Here is a 13,085-nt window from a genome sequence, read left to right on the forward strand (position 1 = left end):
TGGCCACCTGATGTGAAGAGCTGACTCATTGGAAAAGACTCTGATGCTGGGAGGGATTGGGGGCAGGAGGAGAGGGGGACGACAGAGGATGAGATGGCTGGATGGCATCACTGACTAGATGGACGTGAGTCTGAGTGAACTCCGGGAGTTGGTGATGGACAGGGAGGCCTGGCGTGCTGTGATTCATGGGGTTGCAAAGAGTCAGACACGACTGAGTGACTGAACTGAATTGAACTAACTTTTCCTTCATGTATCTTTTCTCCCAAACTCAGCCATCTCCCTCACAGCTCATCCCTCTGCTCAAGAGGAAAATAACAGTTATTTTTTTAAAAAAGACATTTATTTTTTAAAAATTTATTTATTTGGCAGTGCTGGGTCTTAACTGTGGTATGTGGGATCCAGTTCCCTGACCAGGAGTCAAACCTCGGCCCCTGCAATGGAAGCTCAGAGTCTTAGCCACTGGACCACCAGGGAAGTTCCAAAAATAAGGGTTCCTGAATGAATGAACAAACCTCTAATGCTCATTTGACAGGTTCTTTATGAGAAGCTGTGCCCTGTGAGAATATTTCCATAGACTGAGCAACACTGGGGAAGCTTTTTAGGTCAGAATAGAAATAAATAATATTATTTTCAATTAAGAAGTTAGAAACCAAACAAAGAACTGGATCTTTATATTCTACTCTGAACCTTTATACTCTGGATTAGAATGTCCCTTCAGAGGTCATTCTTGAGCTATCTAATGCTTTGAGATTCTTTTTTTAAAACCATTTTTTGATGTGGACCATTTTTAGTCTTTTTTATTGAATTTGTTACAGTTGTTGTTGTTCAGTCTCTAAGTCCTATCCCATTCTTTTCCAGCTGGTGGACTGCAGCACTTTGTTACAGTATTGCTATTCTTTAGTGTTTCGATTTTTTGACCATTAAGCATACAGAATCTTAGCTCCCCAATCAGTGATTGAACCTGCACCCCCTGCATTGAAAGGCAAGAAGTCTTAAACACTGGACCGCCAGGGAAGTCCCTGATTTGAGATTTTTTTAAAATAGTGTAGCATGGCAAATTTTCAGCAAATTCAAGAGAAGAAAGAGCCCTCATAGATCTACCACTCAACTTCAACAAATTCAACTCACAGCTGATTTTGTATCACTTACACCCCATGTGTTCATTGTGCAACCCCACCCTACTCCCAACCAGGATTATCTGGAAGCAAACATATCACATCATTTTATTCCTAAATATAGACTGTCCCTCTAAAAGGTAACATCTCATTTTTTGTTGTTTTTATTTTTTTAATTTCTTGGCAGTACTAGGTGGCTTATAGGATCTTAGTTTCACCACCAGGGATTGAACCCACAACCCCTGCATTGAAAGTGGCGAGTCTTAATCACTGGACCACCAGGCAAGTCCCAGATAACATCTCGTTTTGAATAATTATTTCTGTGCAGACTCTGAAGGCTAACGAGCTCCCTCAAAAATACACATGGGCCAGGTGCCTATTACCCATGACGTGGAACTCTGTGAATGCACTAAAATGATGGTTCATACTTACCCTACCACTACGCTCAGTTTCCTAGTTGCCTGCACTCAGCTGGACTGGCTCCGTGAGACAGTTATAGGGACTTTCCTGGTGGTCCAGTGGTTAGCACTTCACCTTTCAATGCAGTGGGTGCAGGCTTGATCCCTGATTGGGGAGCTAAAATCCCACATGTCTTGCAGCCAAAAGACCACAGCCTAAAACAGAAGCAATATTGTAACAAATTCAATAAAGACTTTAAAAATGATCCACATCAAAAAAATCTTTAAAAAAGAGAAAGAGAGGATTATATGCAGAGACTTGGAAACCAACTGGTTTAGAATACCAGCTCTACCACTTCTTATCTCTGTGATTTTAGGCAAAGCACTTAACCTCTCTGTGCCTCAACTTCCTCATCTAAAAGCCAAGCTAATTAAGCCCATGCATATGCATACTTGCTAAGTTGCTTCAGTCATGTCCAACTTTTTGTGACCCTATGGACTGTAGCCCGCCAGGCTCCTCTGTCCGTGGGATTCACCAGGAAAGAATACTGGAGTGGGTTGCGATTTCCTTCTCCAGGGGATCTTCCCAACCCAGGGATCAAACCCATATCTCCTGTAGCTCCTGCATTGCAGGTGGATTCTTTTACTGCTGAGCCACCAGGAAAGCACAATTAAGCCCATGCTGCTGCTGCTGCTGCTAAGTCTCTTCAGTCGTGTCCGACTCTGTGCGACCCCATAGACGGCAGCCCACCAGGCTCCCCCATCCCTGGGATTCTCCAGGCAAGAACACTGGAGTGGGTTGCCATTTCCTTCTCCAATGCATGAAAGTGAAAAATGAAAGTGAAGTTGCTCAGTCATATCCGACTCTTAGCGACCCCATGGACTGCAGCCCACCAGGCTCCTCCATCCATGGGATTTTCCAGGCAAAAGTACTGGAGTGGGTTGCCATAACTAAACCCATACAATACAACAAAGAAAAAAACAACCCAATTGAAAAATGGGTAGAATATCTAAATAGACATTTCTCTGAAGAAGACATACAGATGGCCAACAAGCACATAAGAAGATGCTTAACATCTCTAATTATTAGAGAAATGCAAATCAAAACTACAGTGAGGTGCTACCTTACACCAGTCAGCATGGCCATCATTAAAAAAAGTCTACAAAGAGCAAATGCTGGAGAGTGTGTGGAGAAAAGGGAACCCTCCTGCATTGTGGGTGGGAATGTAAATTGGTATAGCCACTATGGAAAACAGCATGGAGTTTTCTCAAAAAGCTAAAAATGGAGTTGCCATATAATCCAACAATCTCACTCCTAGACATGTCTGGACAAAACCATAATTTGAAAAGATACATGCACCCCTATGTTCCTAGCAGCACTATTCACAAAAGCCAAGACATGGAAACAAGTTAAATGTCCATTGACAGATGAATAGGTAAAGATGTGGTGCACATATGCAACGGAATGCTACTCATGCCATTTGCAGCAACATGGATGGACCTAGAGATTATCATACTAAGTAGGTCAGAAAGAGAAAGACGAATACCATGTGGTATCACTTACGTGTGAAATCTAAGCTGTTACACAAATGAACTTATCTATGAAACAGACACAGACAAACAGGCAGAGAGAACAGACTTGTGGTTGCCAAGGAGCGTGGGGTCGGGGAGGGAAGAACTGGATGTTTGGATTAGCACAGGTATGGTGTGGCTAAAAAAGTTGAAAAATAAAGTTTAAAAAAAAATTTTTTTAAGACAACATGAAAATATTACTGCTTGTTATTTCTCAAAGGAGCAATGAAAAGTCATTTTTATTCTTTGTGTTTGAATTTTCTGAATGTTGTGCAATGAACATGAATGATTTGTTCATTATGGAAAGATTATCGTTTAAAAACGGGCTTCCCAAGTGGCTCAGTGGTGAAGAATCTGCCTGTTATGCAGGAACACATAACAGGTTGGATCCCTGGATCAGGAAGATCCTCCAGAGAAGGAAATGGCAACCCATTCCAGTATTCTTGCCTGGAAAACTCCATGGACAGAGGACTGGTGGGCTACAGTCCATGGAGTCACAAAGAGTCAGACAGACTGACAACGAGTCAGTCAGACTGAGTGACTGAACACATTGTTTAAAAGCAGGATCCATAATTGTACAGGCAGGGTGTTTCAGTTATGCAAAATAGATGAAAACAGAAAGACATTAATGGGAGAGTTGTGGGTGATTTTTTTCTTTATATTTTTTAGGTTTTTCCAAGTATTCTGCTCTGAGAGCAATAAGTTGTTTGAGGTTGTTGTTCAGTGTCTCAATAATGTGACCCCATGGACTCTGTGATCCCAAGGACTGCAGCATGCCAGGCTTCCCTGCCCTTCACTATCTCCTGGGGTTTGCTCAAACTCATGTGCACAGAGTTGGTGATGCCATCCAACCATCTCATCCTCTGTCATTTGAGGACATTGGTTCAAATGGGGAAACTGAGGCACAGAAGACTCCATGTACACCTCTGCCTGCCTGGCCCAAGCTAGAGCAGTGTGGTCAGTCCTCCCCAGGGACGCCTCCTTTTGGGTTCATTCCTGACCCCTGCCTTAGAGCTTGAGGCTGTAAATGACTGTCACATGATAACAGGGTGCAATCGCCAAGCCTTTCATTCTCGACCAAAGAGCAGCAAAAAGAAGCCTCAGAAGGAGAGAAGGAACAGTCTTCGGGGCTCCACATGTGTGGGGGTGACATGGGGGATGCTTGACACAGCCAAGGTGTCATCCTGACCATCTGCAGGGGCAGGGAGCCAGCCCTCTCAGCTGGACCACTGCAGATTCCAGACTGCAGGCATCTCCCCACTGCAGCTGCCAGCTGCGAGGGAGGGGCGGGCCCTGCAGAGAGACTTGTGCACCAGAGATAGCAGCCCACCCATAGCCCAGAGATTCTGGGCCTCCCCAGTTTACTTCCCCAACCAGTATGTCTGGAACAAAATGAACAAGGAACAAATGAAAACAAATCGCCACAAGGACAGGGGAAAAAAAAAAAAAGGAAGAACAGGAGAATAGTACTTTCTAGAAGAGAAGTTAGATCTGATGATGGCACAAGTGACAGCCAGTGGGGTTAGGGCAGGGTGGCCCTCTGGGCAAAGTTGGGAGTTAGAGCCACAGGCCAAGAGTCCCCCGCTGGCTCCCACTATATGATCCAAGGCATGTGCCCCTCCCAGGGCAGTGCCCTGTCTGTTGTTGTTTAGCCGCTCAGTCATGCCCGACTCTTTTGTGACCCCATGAACTCTAGTCCCCCAGGCTCCTCTATCCATGGGATTTCCCAGGCAAGAATACTGGAGTGGGTTGTCATGCCCTTCTCCAGGGGATCTCCCTGACCCAGGGATCAAACCCATGCATTTTCTGCATTGGCAGGCAGATTCTTTACCCACTCAGCCACCAGAGAAGCTCCAGTGCCCATCTACAGGAGGCAAATGCCACCAAAGGTTAAAAAGGTGTCCTTGCTCCTGGAAGGGACATTACAGCTACATGTCTGCCCCAATACCCTCAGGAAGGGGCAGGTGGTTTGGTCTTCCCGCCTATGCCTGTTCAGACTTGAATGTCAGAGCAGCTTGCTATGGCTGTCACACTCACCGCTTCCAGGTCCGCAGTGGAGGAAATAGCCCCCAGCTCAGCAATCCCCACACAGGGAGGCTGCAGCTGGGTGGGCAGTCTCTGCCTTGTCCTGCACTGTGTGAGGACAAAGCCAGCCCGGACTGCCTTCCATGTATTCGGCTCTGAGATGCTCAGTTGTCCATGTCCTTGTCCACGTCCAGCAGCCCACAGGGCCTGGAGGCCCTTCACATATCTGTCCATTGGCCTCAGAGTAAAGTGAACTTGGGGGATTTTTCCCCAGGTGGAATGGAGGCAAAAAAGCAATCAGTGGCTCATGGCCACTGAAACTTCAGATATGGTCCTGGCAGCTTTAGAGACATCCTCAGTCTGTTTGAGGGTAATTACTTACCTATCTTTAGACAAGAAATGTGTCTAGCAGTGATTTCAAGGCAAGTCTACGGAAGGAGAGCAACTCTGACAATGTGAATAGTAGGAAGACTCATTCTCCCTTACTCCCTAGCTTCTCAAGTTCATAGGTTGCTATTAAAATTCCACCAATGGCTTCCCTGGTGGTCCAGTTGTTAAGAATCTGCCTGCCAAAGCAGAGGACATGAGTTTGAGCCCTGGTCCGGGAAGATCCTACATGCCGCAGAGCAACTAAGTCCATGCCTCACAGTTCTGAAGCCCAGGCGCACAGAGCCAGGGCTCTGCGACAAGAGAAGCCGCAGCAATAAGAAGCCTGTGCACGACAGCTAGAGACCAGTCCCTACTCACCACAACTAGAGAAAGCTCGCGGGCGGCGATGAAGACCCAGTGCAGCCGTAAATGAATAAAAAATCAAGTCCCGTGAAATCCTTTCACCGGCGTCCGTTTAACTGTAATTTGGTTCCGGTCTAGGGTGTATCCTTCTAGGCCTGTCACTGGGCAAGATAGGGAGGAGGATATAACAGAAGAGGGAGATGAGGTCCTGGGCTCCCCAGTCCAGAGAGGACCCAGCCCAGGAAAAACTCACTTCATGGACTGAAACTGACCCAGGACAGGTCAGACAACAAGTTCTGAACCACACTATGTGAAACAGTCTTTGAGGACACTCATCCTAAATTACCACGAACCCCAAAGAACCCCCATTCAGGACCAAATCCTAAAATGCACCCCTTGTGTGTGAGTACCAGCCTGGAAACATGCTGTAAGGGTGATCCTCTGCCTTGGAAAGAAGGTACTACAGAACCATGCCTGGATTGAAGTAGGCCAGAAAGAAAAACACCAATACGGTATACTAACGCATATATATGGATTTAGAAAGATGATAACGATAACCTTGTATGCGAGACAGCAAAAGAGACACAGATGTATAGAACGGTCTTTTGGACTCTGTGGGAGAGGGAGAGAGTGGGATGATTTGGGAGAATGGCATTGAAACATGTATAATATCATATGTGAAACGAATCGCCAGTCCAGGCTTGATGCATGATACAGGATGCTCGGGGCTGGTGCACTGGCATGACCCAGAGGGATGGTATGGGGAAGGAGGTGGGAGGGGGGTTCAGGATGGGGAACATGTTGATGTATGGCAAAAGCAATACAATATTGTAAAGAAATTAGCCTCCAATTAAAATAAATAAATTTATATTAAAAATAAATAAATAATAAATGGTGGGAATCATGAAAAAAAAAAAAAGAGCCATGCCTGGGCATTCTAGGTTATCAGTGTCCATCTACAAGCAACAGCAACTGGGCCTTTAAAAATAGTATCTGGCAGTGTTTATATGTATTCTACCCTGAGGATAGCACAGACAGGATGATTCAATGGACATGAACTTGGGCAAACTCTGGGAGAGAGAGAAGGACAGGGAAGCCTGGTGTGCTGCAATCCATGAGGTCGCAAATGTAGACACGATGTAGACTCTGAATAACAACACCAACTTACTTCAACAGCATGCAAGCTGCTTGTGGCCGCCACATCCAACCACTGGCCTCAGATACACCAAACATGTCCACCTCTCATTTGTTGCGTTTATTCTCTTAGATGGCATCATATTTCTCTTTTTCTCATATTAATTTCTATTGGAGTATAGTTGCTCTCCAATGTTGTGTTAGTTTCTACTGTACAGCAGAATGAATCAGCTATACGTATACATACATCCCCTCTTTTTTGGATTTCCTTTCCTTTCAGGTCACCACAAAACACTGAGTAGAGTGCCCTGTGCTACACAGTAGGTTCTCATTGTTATCTATTTTAGACATCAGTTCAGTTCAGCTGCTCAGTCGTTTGGCTCTTTGTGACCCCATGAACTGCAGCACGCCAGGCTTCCTTACTGTTTTCGAAATAGTAGTGTATGTATGTTAATCTTTTCTCTTTGGAGGTCCTGTTCATGCCTTCACTGATGTCTCTGGTTGCTCTTCCAATTCTATGTCAAAATTAGTTAATGAATTTAACTAGCTCATTAACAGAACTGGTTAACAATTTATATTCTGTGTTTCATATTTAGGTTTTTATTGTTGTTCTTTAGGGTAGAACAGATGATACTTCTTTCAGCCCCATCTTGGTACCTCCACAAAGCCAACAGTCCTGTCACCAGGAAATAATGGTAAAGGCCATTCTCAGTATCTAGTGATTGTCCATGCTCTGTCATTTGACTCATACAATGAGCTCTAGTAAACATTAACTAGCTGCTTCAGAAAGCAAGTGGGTTAATACTTAATGACAACACTGTTACCACTGAGTCCAAGCTCCTACTGCTCATGGTAAGACAGGACAATAAATCAAGATATGAGCTGTTAGGGCAAGGAATAGTTAGTGACTTTATTCGGAATGTGAAGTCAAGTTGGCCTTAGAAAGCATCGCTATGAACAAAGCTAGTGGAGGTGATGGAATTCCAGTGGAGCTATTTCAAATCCTGAAAGATGATGCTGTGAAAGTGCTGCACTCAATATGCCAGCAAATTTGGAAAACTCAGCAGTGGCCACAGGACTGGAAAAGTTCAGTTTTCATTCCAGTCCCAAAGAAAGGCTATGCCAAAGAATGCTCAAACTACCACACAATTGCACTCATCTCACATGCTAGTAAAGTAATGCTCAAAATTCTCCAAGCCAGGCTTCAGCAATACATGAACTGTGAACTTCCTGATGTTCAAGCTGGTTTTAGAAAAGGCAGAGGAACCAGAGATCAAATTGCCAACATCCGCTGGATCATTGAAAAAGCAAGAGAGTTCCAGAAAAACATCTATTTCTGCTTTATTGACTATGCCAAAGCCTTTGACTGTGTGGATCACAATAAACTATGGAAAATTCTGAAAGAGATAGGAATACTAGACCACCTGACCTGCCTCTTGAGAAATCTGTATGCAGGCCAGGAAGCAGCAGTTATAACTGGACATGGAACAGACTGGTTCCAAATAGGAAAAGGAGTACGTCAAGGCTGTATATTGTCACCCTGCTTATTTAACTTCTATGCAGAGTACATCATGAGAAACGCTGGACTGGAAGAAACACAAGCTGGAATCAAGATTGCCAGGAGAAATCTCAATAACCTCAGATATGCAGATGACACCACCCTTATGGCAGAAAGTGAAGAGGAACTAAAAAGCCTCTTGATGAAAATGAAAGAGGAGAGTGAAAAAGTTGGCTTAAAGCTCAACATTCAGAAAACGAAGATCGTGGCATCCGGTCCCATCACTTCATGGGAAATAGATGGGGAAACAGTGGAAACAGTGTCAGACTTCATTTTTGGGGGCTCCAAAATCACTGCAGATGGTGATTGCAGCCATGAAATTAAGACACTCCTTGGAAGAAAATTATGACCAACCTAGATAGTATATTCAAAAGCGGAGACATTACTTTGCCGACTAAAGTCAGCCTAGTCAAGGCTATGGTTTTTCCTGTGGTCATGTATGGATGTGAGAGTTGGACTGTGAAGAAAGCTGAGCGCCGAAGAATTGATGCTTTTGAACTGTGATGTTGGAGAAGACTCTTGAGAGTCCTTTGGACTGCAAGGAGATCCAACCAGTCCATTCTGAAGGAGATCAGCCCTGGGATTTCTTTGGAAGGAATGATGCTAAAGCTGAAACTCCAGTACTTTGGCCACCTGATGTGAAGAGCTGACTCATTGGAAAAGACTCTGATGCTGGGAGGGATTGGGGGCAGGAGGAGAAGGGGACGACAGAGGATGAGATGGCTGGATGGCATCACTGACTCGATGGACGTGAGTCTGAGTGAACTCCGGGAGTTGGTGATGGACAGGGAGGCCTGGCGTGCTGTGATTCATGGGGTCGCAAAGAGTAGGACACGACTGAGCGACTGAACTTATTCACAAAGCCAGCAGTTGGAGAAGATGGACTAGCGTCCCAAAAAACACTCTTCTCTGTTAGAATTCAGACTTCTTTTATATTAAAAAGGGAGGAAGTAAAGACCTCCTTTCAGCCAGACTTTGGTGGAAATGTGTTCATTTCTTCCTTCCTATAGCGATTCACAGATGGGCCTGGTCAGGATGTTTCCTGTGAGCTAAACAAAAGTATTTTAGCTTAATGCTCATTACCTGGGGGGAAGGGTTCCTTTAGTCTTTGTGTATGACTTAAGTTTATAGGCAACATTCCTTTAGTGATTATCTTATAATAGGATACAAAGTTTCTTCCCTCCTAGAGCATGCCTTGCACCTTAGCCTGAGCTGGTTAGATTTTTGTATGCTACTGTTCAAACCTTTGCTCATCGGCAGAAGAATTACAATCAAAACAGTAATTATTCCAGGTAGTGATTTGTAGAGTCAGTGATAATTCCCATCATGTGTGATAAACATCATGTTTGTGCATAATAATTACATGTAAAGCACAAACATATCCAAGACATACTGCAAAACTGAGATCCACATGCTACGTCCTTCTCAGGGAAGAATGATAAGCAAACCATGCGTTTTGTTTTTATTTACACATCTGGTTCCAAAGCTAATGGTTAGTGTATCTGCCTTGTTAGAAGACCTAGAATTATGAGCTGTTTATATGATGTATATGAAGTTGATAAGTTCGTGCCTAAGAAAGATACATATTTCTATGTAGATGCCCCCATTTTGGACAGAATGGAACAAATAATTCTTCACTTGGATGGAAGTAAACACACAGGTAAGAGGAATTAACTTGCTAATTTTTTCTCCTTTCCTAGTAAATATATTAGTCTTTGTGTCCTGTATTCTAAAGCATGCATGCATTTATACTCAATTGCTCAGTCATGTCTGATTCTTTGCAACTCCATGGACTGTAACCCTGCAGGCTCCTCTGTCCATGGAATTTTCCAGGCAAGAATACTAGAGTGGGTATACTAAAGTATACTTCCTTCCTAGATGCACTGAAGGAAGGGCAGTCTCAATCAGTGCATGTCTGATACAGAGTTTTTAAAACTAATTTTCAAATACAAAAGCAAAGGTTTCATATCACCAATATAAAATTAGGCCTTGCCAAGTCTGGCTCCATTATAGTCTTTCACCACTAATTTAAAATAATTTTTATTAAAAAAATATTTTTATACTTATTTGGCTGTACCACACTGTATGTGGGATCTTAGCTTCCTGACTAGGATGGAACTTGCATTGTTTGCAATGGAAGCACGGAATCTTAACCACTGGACTGCCAGGGAGGTTCCTTTAAAATGAATTTTTAATCCAGATATCCAAGAACCAGCAAAGAGAAGCAATCATGCTTTCTGCTTACAATGAATTACTGTAAATTATATCTAAAAAGATATATTTTAAATTATTGTTTAGTGTCCAACTCTTTGCGACCCCATGGACTGTCGTCCACCAGGGTCCTCTGTCCATGGGATTCTCCAGGCAGGAGTACTGGAGTAGATAGCCATTTTCTTCTCCAGGGGACTTTCCCAACCCAGGGATCGAACCCACATCCTCTGTGTTGACAGGCATCCCCTGAGAAGCCCAGTGGATCTCTTTAGGGAGCCATCATTCAGCCTACCACAATCCTGATCTAACCTTACCTACACTGTGATTTATAGGCACCTTCTTAAAGAGATGGAGCAAAGATAAACCTCTGATGATGGAGCCGTAATTACAGTCTGAGTGTCCTGGTCTGGTACTGAAGACGGGGCTGGATTGGCAGTGGAAAGTTTGGATGGCACTCTGACACCTGGAGTAGGTTGCCCGGAGAGCAACCACTGTGGGAGCTGTGTGTATTCCTACCCTGAAGCCCTGAAGGAAAGGCAGCCTCCAAGTTGCTTCAGCTCCTCTTCTCCTAACCTGGAGGTGCCTTACTCCCTTCCCTCCTCCACACTCAAGCACTCTTTCTTGTTTCTAAGACAAAGGCTTAGAAGTGACTCATTTTGTAGCCTTTCTGCTCTCTGGCCACCTTGAGGTCCCCTGGAAATGAAAGGATTGAAAGCAACCAGCTTACTATTCCTTGAGTGCCCAAACACTAAGGGGAAATGCACACTGGGGAGACACTCTCTCTGGCTTTGTCAGATACAAAAGGATGGAGCAGTAAATGCACCCCTTCTCCCCTCGCTGGGCCCCCACTGGGCTCATTCTTGAGTATTTGTCCTATTCTTAGCAACAAAGCCAGTTTCTCCAAGGGTCAAATCTTGTGGTTTTATTTTCTGGCTTTGCTCCACTCTTTTCTGGGACGGCCCTAATCCCTGGGCCTCAGCATCCCCACCTTGTAATTAAATGGGTTACACTCAGGTGATCATAGATGGGGAAGATTGTGTACTTGCAGCCTTCCAGTCGACTCCCTTATTGTGCAGATAAGGAGACTGAGGCTCAGAGAAGGGAAGTGGCTTGGCAGGGGTCACCCAGGGGTTGTGTGTTAAGTTTCTGTGTGTCTTTTATTATTTTCTTCTTTTAAGAAAATATTTATTTATTGGTTGCACTGGGTCTTAGTTGGGGCACGTGGCATCTAGTTGCCAGACCCCTGGATTGGGAGCATGGAGTCCTAGCCACTGGACCACAGGGAAGTCCAGTTTCTACGTGTCTTTGTCCTGTCTCCTCAGTAACTCCATGGTAGGGGCTATGTTTTGCCTGCGTTTTGAGTCCCCTCAGGCACCCGGGTCCAGAGCAGGGTTTGTAGACACTGGCTGATTTGGGAGGACTGATGGATGGAACACCAGACTGGTTGGAGAAAAGTTGTCAAGAGTGAGTCATGTGAAGCTGGCCCATGTAGGCAAGTGTGGTGGGGGTGCTGGGGAGCCGCTCACCAGCTAGGTGATGGTGGACAAGTTTCTTGACTTTTCTAAGCCTCCATTTTTTCAACTATGAAATGCAGATGATAATTCTTACTCCACGTGGTTGGAAGAGTTAATAAGAATTAATAAGCCTGATACACCCGATTGTTGTTGTTTAGTCACACTCAGTTGTTGTGCTTTTTTGCTAAGCCAGGGGCTTCCCAGATGATGCTAGTGGTAAAGAATCTGCCTGCCGATGCAGGAGATGTAAGAGATGTGGGTTGGATCCCGGGGTCAGGAAGATGCCCCGGAGAAGGACATGGCAACCCACTCCAGTATTCTAGCCTGGAGAATCCCATGGACAGAGGAGCCTGGCAGGCTACAGTCCATGGGGTCACAAAGTGATTGAAGAGACTTAGCACAAATGCATCGCTAAGCGATGTTGACTCTCTGTGACCCAGTGGACTGTAGTCTCCTCTGTAGGAGGAGCCTCTAGGCTCCTCTGTCTCTGGGACTCTCCAGGCAAGAATACTGGAGTGGGTTGCCATTTCCTTCTCCAATGCATGAAAGTGAAAAGCGAAAGTGAAGTCACTCAGTCGTACCCAACTCTTAGCGACCCCATGGACTGCAGCCTACCAGGCTACTCCATCCCTGGGATTTTCCAGGCAAGAGTACAGTCATCAGCAATTGCAGCCACCATGGATGGTGAGCTGGTGAGCCCAGAGGGAACTCAGAAAGGAAAGAATATCTGCCATCTAGCAATCATCAGACTGCAGCCACAGCGAGCCCCGAGGAAACTCAGGATTCTGGCCCCAGATAACTAAGGCACATTTCAAAAGAATGATTT

General features: G+C 44.8%; 1 long non-coding RNA gene across 9 annotated transcripts in view; it reads left to right on the plus strand.

Moving 5' to 3' along the window:
- Positions 1 to 13,085, plus strand: part of LOC138432592 (uncharacterized) — a 77,379-nt gene that overhangs the window by 39,598 nt on the left and 24,696 nt on the right. For 6 of the 9 annotated variants that reach the window (XR_011253903.1, XR_011253901.1, XR_011253902.1 and 3 more), the window contains 2 exons: positions 10,132 to 10,194; positions 11,078 to 11,324. The exons of 1 other annotated variant lie outside the window; for it this stretch is intronic. This is a non-coding gene — a long non-coding RNA (uncharacterized lncRNA). Of the gene's footprint in view, positions 1 to 7,593; positions 7,672 to 10,131; positions 10,195 to 11,077; positions 11,325 to 13,085 lie in introns of all 9 variants that reach the window. 2 more of the 9 variants (XR_011253906.1, XR_011253907.1) reach the window with 2 other exon arrangements.

Source organism: Ovis canadensis, chromosome 2 (assembly GCF_042477335.2).
Source record: "Ovis canadensis isolate MfBH-ARS-UI-01 breed Bighorn chromosome 2, ARS-UI_OviCan_v2, whole genome shotgun sequence".
NCBI classification, from domain to species: Eukaryota; Metazoa; Chordata; class Mammalia; order Artiodactyla; family Bovidae; genus Ovis; species Ovis canadensis.